This window comes from Hyla sarda, chromosome 4 (genome assembly GCF_029499605.1).
Source record: "Hyla sarda isolate aHylSar1 chromosome 4, aHylSar1.hap1, whole genome shotgun sequence".
NCBI lineage: Eukaryota > Metazoa > Chordata > Amphibia > Anura > Hylidae > Hyla > Hyla sarda.
In genome coordinates this window covers 276,535,506-276,546,448 of record NC_079192.1, presented here as the reverse complement: position 1 = coordinate 276,546,448, position 10,943 = coordinate 276,535,506, and the positions used below count along the sequence as shown (strand labels likewise).

The 10,943-nt window shown below is 40.8% G+C and overlaps 1 protein-coding gene across 3 annotated transcripts in view; it reads right to left on the bottom strand.

Annotated features, from left to right (window-relative positions):
* Window positions 1-10,943, bottom strand: part of SOCS2 (suppressor of cytokine signaling 2) — a 165,987-nt gene that overhangs the window by 53,208 nt on the left and 101,836 nt on the right. The window contains exon 3 of one of the 3 annotated variants that reach the window (XM_056574331.1): window positions 4,722-4,785. The exons of the other annotated variants lie outside the window; for them this stretch is intronic. The gene's annotated coding sequence lies outside the window, so the exon portion shown is untranslated. The remainder of the gene's footprint in view (window positions 1-4,721; window positions 4,786-10,943) is intronic. 3 annotated transcript variants of the gene reach the window in all.

Sequence of the window (10,943 nt, the reverse complement as noted above, 5' to 3'; positions counted from 1 at the left end):
GTAGTTTTCCCCTGTAGATAGGTCCCCTAGTAGGTAGTTTTCCCCTGTAGATAGTCCCCCCAGTAGGTAGTTTTCCCCTGTAGATAGTCCCCCCAGTAGGTAGTTTTCCCCTGCCATCAGGAAGATTTAAAAAAAAGAAACACCATACTCACCTCGTCTATCCCAGTCACTGTGGCTTACACAGTAGTTAACCCCTCAATAGCCATTAATAATGCTCCATTCCTACACTAATAATGCCTAGTAAGTTTTCAAAAGTTTTGATCAGTTGAGGTCTGAGTGTTCATCTCAGTCACAAGGCACAGAGCTGTGAGAGAATGTGTTTAGCTTGTACTACCTCCGGATTGTTGAAGTGACCTACCTTGTTGAAGTACCTACTTAAAGGGGTACTCCGGCACTGAGACATCTTATCCAGTATCCTTTGGATAGGGGATAAGATGTCTCACTGCTGGGGTCCCACTACTGGGGACCCCCACAATCTTGTATTCGCCACCCACCTGTTTGAGCTGCTACCCACCTGTTTGAGCTACCCACGGCCGACACGCCCCCTCCCATAGGCTAGCATAGCGGGGGTGATGTCACACGGGGGCGGAGTCATGACGTCACGATACTCCGGCCCCATGGTCGCCACCCGGCTGTTTGTGAGCTGGCACCGCTGCGTGCAGCTCAAACAGGTGGGTGGTGAATACAAGATTGCAGGGTTCCTCAGCGGCGGGACCCCCGCGGTGAGACATCTTATCCCCTATCCTTTGGATAGGGGATAAGATGTCTCAGGGCCGGGTACCCCTTTGATGATGTGCCAAAAAACAGATATTCCATGCTGTTAAGATCACTTTGGGCTGCAAGCGTAAAAAATTACCTGTGGCCTACTAGAGCATGCAGCACTGAAACTGCATCCTAATAAGACATTACCCCATAGCAACTGCGTGGCCTGCCTACAATGGAAGTGCATGACTGCTACACAGTCTACCACTGTTTAATCAATAATGAAAGAATCAGCCTGCTTATGCGCTCAATTTTCTGACAAGGGGAATAGTAACATCAAATTTTTGATTTAATCATACATGTCATGGACGAATAAAAGAGAAACAGTACAATTCTAAGAAAAGGTGTTCCGAATTGTTGTTATATGTGGAATGCTACACAAATATTTTCTAAAACCAGACATGTAAAAATGCTGACTGATCCTCTGTAAGCACATTAGATGAAAGAGTTTTTCCCATCTGATAAACTGATAGCATTTTGCTAAGATTACTCATCACTTTTTCATTGGTTGAATAATTTTAGAGAAAACTGCACTGGCCCTTAAGGTAAGGGTTTTGAGTATATTGTACTTACTTTATGTTATTATATCTGCACCTTTGTGGGGCCATTTGAGCTGCTTATCATTGGGGAATCATATGTACACTGCTCAAAAGAAAAAAGGGAACACTTAACACAATGTAACTCCAGGTCAATCACACTTAGGAAGCAACACTGATTGACAATCAATTTCACATGCTGTTGTGCAAATGGAACAGACAACAGGTAGAAATTATAGGCAATTAGCAAGACACCCCCCAATAAAGGAGTGGTTCTGCAGGTGATGACCACAGACCACTTCTCAGTTCCTATGCTTCCTGGCTGATGTTTTGGTCACTTTTGAATGCTGGCGGTGCTTTCACACTAGTGGTAGCATGAGACGGAGTCTACAACCCACACAAGTGGCTCAGGTAGTGCAGCTCATCCAGGATGGCACATCAATGCGAGCTGTGGCAACGTGGTTTGCTGTGTTTGTCAGCATAGTGTCCATAGCATGGAGGTACTACCAGGAGACAGGCAAGTACATCAGGAGACATGGAGGAGACCATAGAAGGGCAACAACCCAGCAGCAGGACCACTACTTCCACCTTTGTGCAAGGAGGAGCACTGTCAGAGCCCTGCAAAATGTGTCCACTCGACGTCTGACGTCCACAGGTAGGGGTTGTGCTTACAGCCCAACACCATGCAGGACATTTGGCATTTGACAGAGAACACCAAGATTGGCAAATTCGCCTCTGGCGCCCTGTGCTCTTCACAGATGAAAGCAGGTTCACACTGAGCACATGTGACATGAGTCTGGAGACACCATGGAGAACGTTCTGCTGCCTGCAACATCCTCCAGCATGGCAGGTTTGGCGGTGGGTCAGTAATGGTGTGGGGTGGCATTTCTTTGGGGGGGCCGCACAGCCCTCCATGTGCTTGCCAGAGGTAACCTGACTGCCATTAGGTACCAAGATGAGATCCTCAGACCCCTTGTGAGACCATATGCTGGTATGGTTGGCCCTGGGTTCCTCCTAATGCAAGACAATGCTAGACTTCATGTGGCTGGAGTGTGTCAGCAGTTCCTGCAAGACGAAGGCATTGATGCTATGGACTGGCATGCCCGTACCCCAGACCTGAATCCAATTGAGCACATCTGGGACATCATGTCTCGCTCCATCCACCAATGCCACGTTGCACCACAGACTGTCCAGGAGTTGGCAGATGCTTTAGTCCAGGTCTGGGAGGACATCCCTCAGGGGACCATCTGCCACCTCATCAGGAGCATGCCCAGGCATTGTAGGGAGGTCATACGGGCACGTGGAGGCCACACACACTACTGATTCTCATGTTGACTTGTTTTAAGGACATTACATCAAAGTTGGATCAGCCTGTAGTGTGGTTTTCCACTTTGATTTTGAGTGTGACTCCATATCCAGAACTCCATGGGTTGATAAATTTGATTTCCATTGATATTTTTTGTGTGATTTTGTTGTCAGCACATTCAACTATGTAAAGACGAAAGTATTTCATACGATTAGTTCATTCATTCAGATCTTAGTGTTCCCTTTATTTTTTTGAGCAATATGGCTACATGAACACATATGTAATATTGGCACCCTGTTCTGTGCTCCTGGTTGCCGCTTTGCTTTTGCTAATTTCTGCAGTTCCTGGATTGGCTACCAGAAAGCAGACTCTTGCTGGGATTTAGAGGGTCAGTTCATATATCTTAATTTGTCCAATTCTTATGACAGCTCTGCAGAATCTATTTAAGCCTGCTCTGCCATCTCCTTCATGCCTGAATATGTGGTTCCTAGTGTCCATTAGCAGAGGTGTTCTGTTTTTGATCCAACTCTCCTATGTTTTTAATTGTTTCCTTCTTTCTATCTCCACCTAATCCCTGTACTGTATTGTCTCTCCTGTTGCTGACCTGGATTGTTGACTCTGAACCATTGCTTCTATCCTTGACCTTTTTGGTTGTTATGACTCCACCTTTGCCTGTTCCTATTGTACCCTACTGCCTGATTTGTGTTTGACCAGACCTGCTTACAACACTTACTTTTTCCCTGGGGCCATACATCATTACCATCTGGTCCACTGCTACCCACACCAAGGCCATGCTTGTGGAGTAACCTTGTATCCTCTAGCAACTGAAGTTAAGCTCCCACATCCTGGACCAGCATTAATGGTCAAGTTAAACTGGTTTGGTAGGACAACGGGTTTACACACATTGCCTGTTACAGTGTGCCAAGGCAATTGACACCTCTGCTGTGCAAGAGATGACCCTTGAGGTGTCAGACATGCAGAAATATCAAAAGTTTTGATCCCTAGGTATAGTCCAGTGAAGCCTGTGGTAGTGCACTTCACTCCCTGGCTACTATGATAGGGTAGTTTTTTATGCTAAAAATCTGACCAAATATATACCATTTATTTTTATCTATAATTTGTGTCACTAAATACAGTGATAGGCGCTTACAACAGTACAGTAGAATGTTTTGTTCTTAGCAAGAACTTGTTCTGTTCAGTTATGAAAGATTATGATGGAGATTAGCAGACTGTTCCCTGTTGGAATGCTCAGATGATTTTATGACATAACAATGACTTTTGCATTTATAGTCCTGTGTGAGTAAAAGGCTCTTGTGTTGGTCAGATGTATTATTGGTACATGGCCAGATAAAAAACATTTTTTAGAATGAACTTAAATAATGACTGGGTAGACTGGGAAAAAAGGTATGTAATGGATTTAATCTTCTGTACATCTGGAGATTTCAACTAGCTTAAATAACACACTCGGCTTTCACCAGGGAAAAATATGTTTGATTTGGGAGATGAAACAGAGGTAAAGTCAGGAATCAAACAAGAACATGTGCACACTTCTGAGATATATAAAGACTGAGAAAGTAGCGACAGCTTCTCTCATGAATTTCCCAGTTCTAATCTGTAGTCACCAGTCACCATGTTTAGCCTCTCTGTCGCAGGGCTCAGAGGGAGAGTTATCAATATGTGTCTGTGTGCAGCCAATTCACAGCCTTTTTTTATTTTATTTTTTTCAAGAATGAATCACTGGTTTTTACAGTCATTTGTGTCAAAGTTGTCTATTTTAAAATTGCACAACATTTTTGCGCAAAAATTTACTGCACAAACATTTTGCACAAAATTTCCGCCAATAAAATGTCAGGAAGGCAATCTCCCCCTTAATGTCTGTGTGCGATGCTAGCACTCCTGACAGGATGACACAGTGACTGGTGTACAGGACTCGGGCAGGTTTAGGGGCTTGGAGCTGACCTGCTGCTTGATGAGCATTATATGATCAGATGAACTCAACATGCCATCCAGCAGCCCTCTGAGGGAAGATACCGAGGGGGTAACCTGGAATCTGCCTTACTTGATTGTCCTTCAAGACCTGTTGGTGACTACTCTGGGGTTAGCGACCTGGGAATTACCTGCGAGAATGTCCTTATCTCCTTGAGTGGTGTGAAAGTTGAAGTACACACAACTTCTTGGACACTATAAAAATGTATAGGAGAGATTGTTTAGCTAGTACATTGCAGTAGATATTAAAGAATATGTACACCACCTTTGAAAATATGTTTTCTTTGCCCCAGTGTATCTAAAATAGGAAAGTGGAAGAAATATGCAAATCATCTTCATTAAAAGTGTCTTACCATTTTGCGCATGCAGTCTTCATGCAGGCCTATGTGTACTAGTTTAATGCAGCTGCTGCACCTTGGTTACAGTCTCTGTGGTGTAGTACCATGCTGATAGACGCTAGGAGAGCGAGAACAGTTTCATAGGGAACACCTATTGAGCTCAGACCTTGTAGGTGCATACACAAGCATCCGTGTCCCCCTTCACTTTACATTATAAAAAAAATTGTTTACAACATATACGTTTTTTTGCCGTATATAATAATGTTTTTGTATACAGCTAAATTAAAAATACTCTAATGGAATAATTAATAAGAGTGGTTGCTGGTTGCAAATTCTTTTAAAGAGCTTAATCAAAACTAGTGCAACTAATCTCTTATTTGCCTTTGGAGAAAGGAAGTATCAATGTGATCAACCTTTCCACTTTCCCAATGCTACAGATTAGGCTAGGTTCACATTGCCTTTCGCATTTGACACATTAAGGGTCTGATCGTCTTTTTTTTTATTTTTTTGAGCCATTCGGACCCTGAAACGGGTTGGATGCAAATGGCTACTACCAGGTCCCGACAGACCCCATTCACTTACATGGGGCCCGCCGGTGATCCGGTAATTTTACTGGAATTAAGTGGAGGAAAAAATTGTGCTTGCGCTATTTTTTTCTCCGCTAATCTCCTGTTGTTCTGTATGGATTGCCAACAGAACTCCGAATAGTGGAGTCCAACGGCAATGTAAACGAGGCCTTAGATAAACCTCATCCAGTGCTTTAAATAGGTGAGATTGAAGGTGGACAAATAGGTTTAGATTGAAGGTGGACAAATCTCCATAGCCAACTAACCAATGCATCTAGAAATCGTTCTCTGCTGCCTAGTTCTTGTTCTTGTGCAAATTCTTGTGGATGCTAAAAAATCGAAACAAAACTGGCTCCTTGTATATGTTTTTATTAGCTCTAAAAATATGGTAATGTGTTCATCCTTTCTTTAAGAACACATGGTTTTATTCTTGTAATAGTTAAAAAATTTTTTTTTTTAAAGAAAACAGAGCTAATGAAGACTGCTATGTGACAGCATGCTTCTATAAGGCTGGAATTCCTCTAGGGTTTTTTCCAGCATTTTTTTCAATAAAAAAAACGCGAAAAAAAACACCAGTGCAATGTCCTGTGTCTGACGTTTTTTCTGGCATTTTTGCATTTGAGTTGAAATTGCATTCTTGGTCCCTTTGACATTTTTTTTCTAAATGTGTTGGGTACCAAAAAAAAAAAAAAGATGCAGTAGGGATGGGAAAAAATTTATTTAAGGAAATTTTTATTTTTTATGATGAACTTTTAATTAAATTTTAATAAAGTGTATGTGTTTCACTTTTTTCTCTATTTTTTGTAAACATTTTTTAGGTAGTATTACGACTCCAAGCGTGGAACAGACTGTTCCATGATGGGAGTAGTAGTACCTGTATTATTAGACATATTATTAGACATACGATCGTCCATAATATATAGATGCGGAGCAGCTCTATACAGCGCTCGCATCTCTGCCCTATACTCCGGCCAGTGATGTGAATAGAACATCACTCATTCATATTTTCCGCCCAGAGTGGGGATTGGCCAGATGGTTGCACCCAATAACAGCTATGAGGGAAATATGAATGAGTGATCTTCTATTTATATCACTGGCCGGAGTATAGTGCAGAGATGCGGAGCGCAGGAGAAATCCGCTCCGCATCTCTGCAATAGATAGGACGATCACTGCGGATGTCAGGAGTGATACCCGCTGTGATCTGTCCTGAACTGCAGGTACTACTACTCCCATCATAAAGCACACTCTGTTCCATGTTGGGAGCTGTAGTACCTGCAGTTAAGGAAAGATCACAGCGAATGTCCCTCCTGACACCCACTGTGATCCTCCTGTATAATGTATAGATGCGGACGGCCGCTCTTCTATGGTTCCCAGCACTGATGTATATATACACCTATTCATATTTCCCACAGAAAGTTGTGATTGGCTGGAACCATCTGGCCAATCACAGCTCTCTGCAGAAAATATGAATAGGTGTATATATAAGTCAATGCAGGGGACCATAGAAGAGCGGCTAGCCGCATCTATACATTATACAGAAGGATTGCAATGGAACCCGGGGCGATCTGTCAATTAGTACAGGTACTACTACTCACGTTATGGAACAGTGTGCGATCCATGCTGGGAGTAGTAGTACCACCTAAAAAATAAAGAAAATAAAGTGAAAAACACGCACACACTACATTTTTATTATTGTCGGCTATATTTTTACATAAATTGATCCTTGTTTAAAAATTAATAAAAATTTTGTTATAAAAAAGATACATTTTGTTAAATACAATTTTTCCATCACTACTGTATCTTTTTATTTTTTTTTTTATGGTACCCTGCAAAATTTTATTAAAAAAGATATCTCCATCACTTTTTTGGATCGCTAAAGTCCAAAAGAGAATAAAAACTGTCTGCAAAAAGGCCAAAGTTAAAACCCACATGTCGTTTTTCTTGGCATTTTTTTTTACTTCCATAGACTTCTATGAGAGAAAAACGCCACGATTTCAGGGAAAAAAACACCATATGCTCAACATGCTGCAATTTTACAAAACCGCCAAGAAGCTGAAAAGCGCCAAAAAAGAGTGAAAAAAACGGCAAAAAGATTAAAAAACGCCAAACTGAAAAATGCCAAGTGGAAAAAGAATTTTACAATTTCTCATTGATTTACAGCTAACATCTGGCTGCAGCGTTTTTTGGCCGAAAAAACGCCATGCGGCAGGATTTGCGTTTTTCTTGGCATTTAAAAAAAAAAAAAGAAATAAAAAAACAAGTGGAATACCAGCCTAAGTGTGTCTTTAGGAATGAAACATCTTGGGTAGGAAGCAAACACATTAGGATTATAAAACAAGAAATATTTTAGTAAATTAAAAATGGTGAAATAAAGTAAAGCTTTCATATGTGCTCATTAAATGTCTTCCTGTATATAAACCATTATTTAAATGAATGCCCCATCCTTTTTTTAAACAAAGTTTGTAAGATAGTTTGAAATGTTGAAAAAAAAAAAAAGAGTCCATCGAGTTCAAAGATGGTGATGTTTATGTTGGATGGGCATCAAAATAGTGTGGAAATGAAAGCATTAAGGATCTTGAGGGGAATTTATCAAAGCAGGTAGTGGTGTTTTTTTGCTTATCTCTGTCGCATAAATTGTCACAAATCCACCAAATCAAATTATCCGACTTTTTGACAGAATTCGAGCAACAGCAAAAATCTTGTTGACCACTATGTAGGGAAGTTTGCTCGATGTCACTTTCCAGTGGTATTGACACACCAGCTCGTCCTATCGGCACCCCAATAATTCTGCAGCCTTAGCAGGCTGTAGTAATGGAGCACCGATAACACTAATCATTGCTGTGCTATAGGCTCCTAAAGCATAGCATTGATCAGTATCTGAATAGTTTCCATAGGGCAGTTATTTCTTAATAGTGTGTCTGCAGCTGTTACTAAACTACAACTCTCAGCATGCCCAGACAGCCTTTCCCTGTCTGGGCATGCGCAACAACTGGAGGCGCACTGTGTGGAATTAACTGCCCTATGGGAAATTTACAAAATTTCCCAAAAAAATTGTTAGTAATAAATGTGATTAAACCCTACACTAAATAAAATTTAAAATCACTCCCTTTTTCCTCCCATTAAATAAAAAAAAAAAACTAAATTAAACAAATATGTGAAATTGCTGCATGCGTAAATGTCCATAATTTTACAATCTAACATTAAAGGAGTAGTCCAGTGAAAATAAACTTATACCCTATCAAAAGGATAGGGCATACGTTAGAGATCGCGGGGGTATGAGCGCTCTAACATATTCCCTCTCCCCGTATACCCCGCAGGAAGCTGGAGTATATGGAGGGGCACGTCAGTCTATACGGGGATTGGCACACCCCCTATTCAGTCGAATGCTTCGGCCCCGTGCAGGAGGTCGCAGGGGGTCCCAGCGCCCGGACCCCTGCAATCTATAACTTATACCATATCCTTTGGAAAAGGGATTAGTTATTTTTCACAAGACAACTCATTTAACCCATTAAAGATTCAGCCCATTTTCACCTTAAGGATGCAGCAAGTTTTCATTTTTGCATTTTCAGTTTTTACTCCTTCCCCTATAAAAATCTGATTTTTCACCTACAGACCCATATAAGGGCTTGATTTTTGCGTCACCAATTCTACTTTGTAATGACATCACTTATTTTATAATATAATCTGCGGCGAACCAAAAGAAAAAAATATCTTTGGGGTTAAATTTTTTTTTTTTAAAGCGCCAATTTGTAATTTTTGTGGCCTCCCATTTCTACGCAGTGCACTTTTAGTTAAAAATGACACCTTATTCTGTAGGTCCATACGGTTACAAGGATACACAATTTATGTTTTTGTTTTTATTTTAATACATATAAACTACATGCACAGTTTGATAAGAACTTGCTTTCTGAGGGGAGTTTTCCAAGTTTTGCTTTTGTGCGCCAAATTTTTCAATCCCGTGCGACATTTTGATAAATTAAGCGCACGAAAGCAAATGCAAAGAAAAAAAAATCTCTTTCAACTAGCCTTTCAAAAGAAAACTTTGATGAATGAGAGACACTAAATCTTCCTTCTTGAGAGGCTTAGAATGGTTGCCAAGATATTAGTGTTTCTACATTCCGAACAGGATGTCATAATATGTTTCTGGATTGCCCACAATTCTGTTTTTACTCCTTGTTATTTTGACAATGTTTATTATTTATATCAACAAAACAGTGAAGGTGTGACAGGTTGTTGTGCAGAAAAAGTTGAGTTGTATGTATTTTAATGGCTTGATCAGTTTGCACACAGTAGGGCATGTACATAATAAAGTCCATAGGGACTTTATGTGCTGCTGTACAACCAGTGGCTGTACCATCTGTTCCATATATATGGAGCTTGTCTTACCTCCAACCATTGCTAGGGAAAAAATCTACATACCTGGGGTACCCATGCCTTATTACAGCCTCATACAAACCAAACTCATTATATGACTGGATCAAAGAATGGAAGTCCAGCGCAGTATAATCAAAGCAGATTGTGCAGTTTATTTCATCAAGCACCCAGAACAACAATAATGCATGGTGGTGACGCGTTTCGGCCAGTGGCACCCGGCCTTACTCATACAACAGTAAGACTGCCATTCTATCCCTTATGAGGGGGAGGATACACGCCAAATTAGTCCACACCTGTTGAATCACACCTGTGGTGCCAGACCGGCGAGAGCTCCCACCCATATAAGGATTTAACTGTGAGAATACAAAAATAGCTAAAATCTATTGTGCTAAATACACATTGTATTGATTTAAATGATTGTTAAAGTACGGTAGTCTGTCTAGCTAAAAGGCAGGCGACCCCTACTGGTGGCTATTTTGAGCTTGAATTTCAGGTGAAAATAAAAAATTTTTTAACAGGTGTATATTGTGAAATGTCATATTATAATGAGTCCTGCAATATATGAAAAGTTTTTAACAATGACAGTGCCTCTTTAAGGTACATGGAGAACTCCGGTATAGTTGCTATATCAGCCTTCCATATAAACAGCAAATCATCTATATAGGGACTGTACCAATAGATAGATGACATGAAAGGGTTCTCTGGGGAGAAGAAAGTCCCCTTCTCCCACCAACACATATAAATGTTGGCCAGAGGGGGAGAACTTCGTCCCCATAGACGCGCCAGTTGTCTGCAGATAGAATTCATTGTCAAACATAAAAAAATTATGGATCAATAAAAAATCAATCGTCCATACAATGAAACTCTGCAGATCACTGGCATAGTGTGAATAGGTGTCAAGAAACCAAGCAACACAAGTGCCGTCAAACCATGGGGGATAATCGAATACAGTGAGGTCACGTCCGCCTTGACCCAGGAAAAACAATTCTCCCATTTCACTCCATTCAGCATACCAAACAAGTGTTTGGTATTTTTGAAATACCCCGAAATTTGTGGAATAAGAGGCGGTAACATA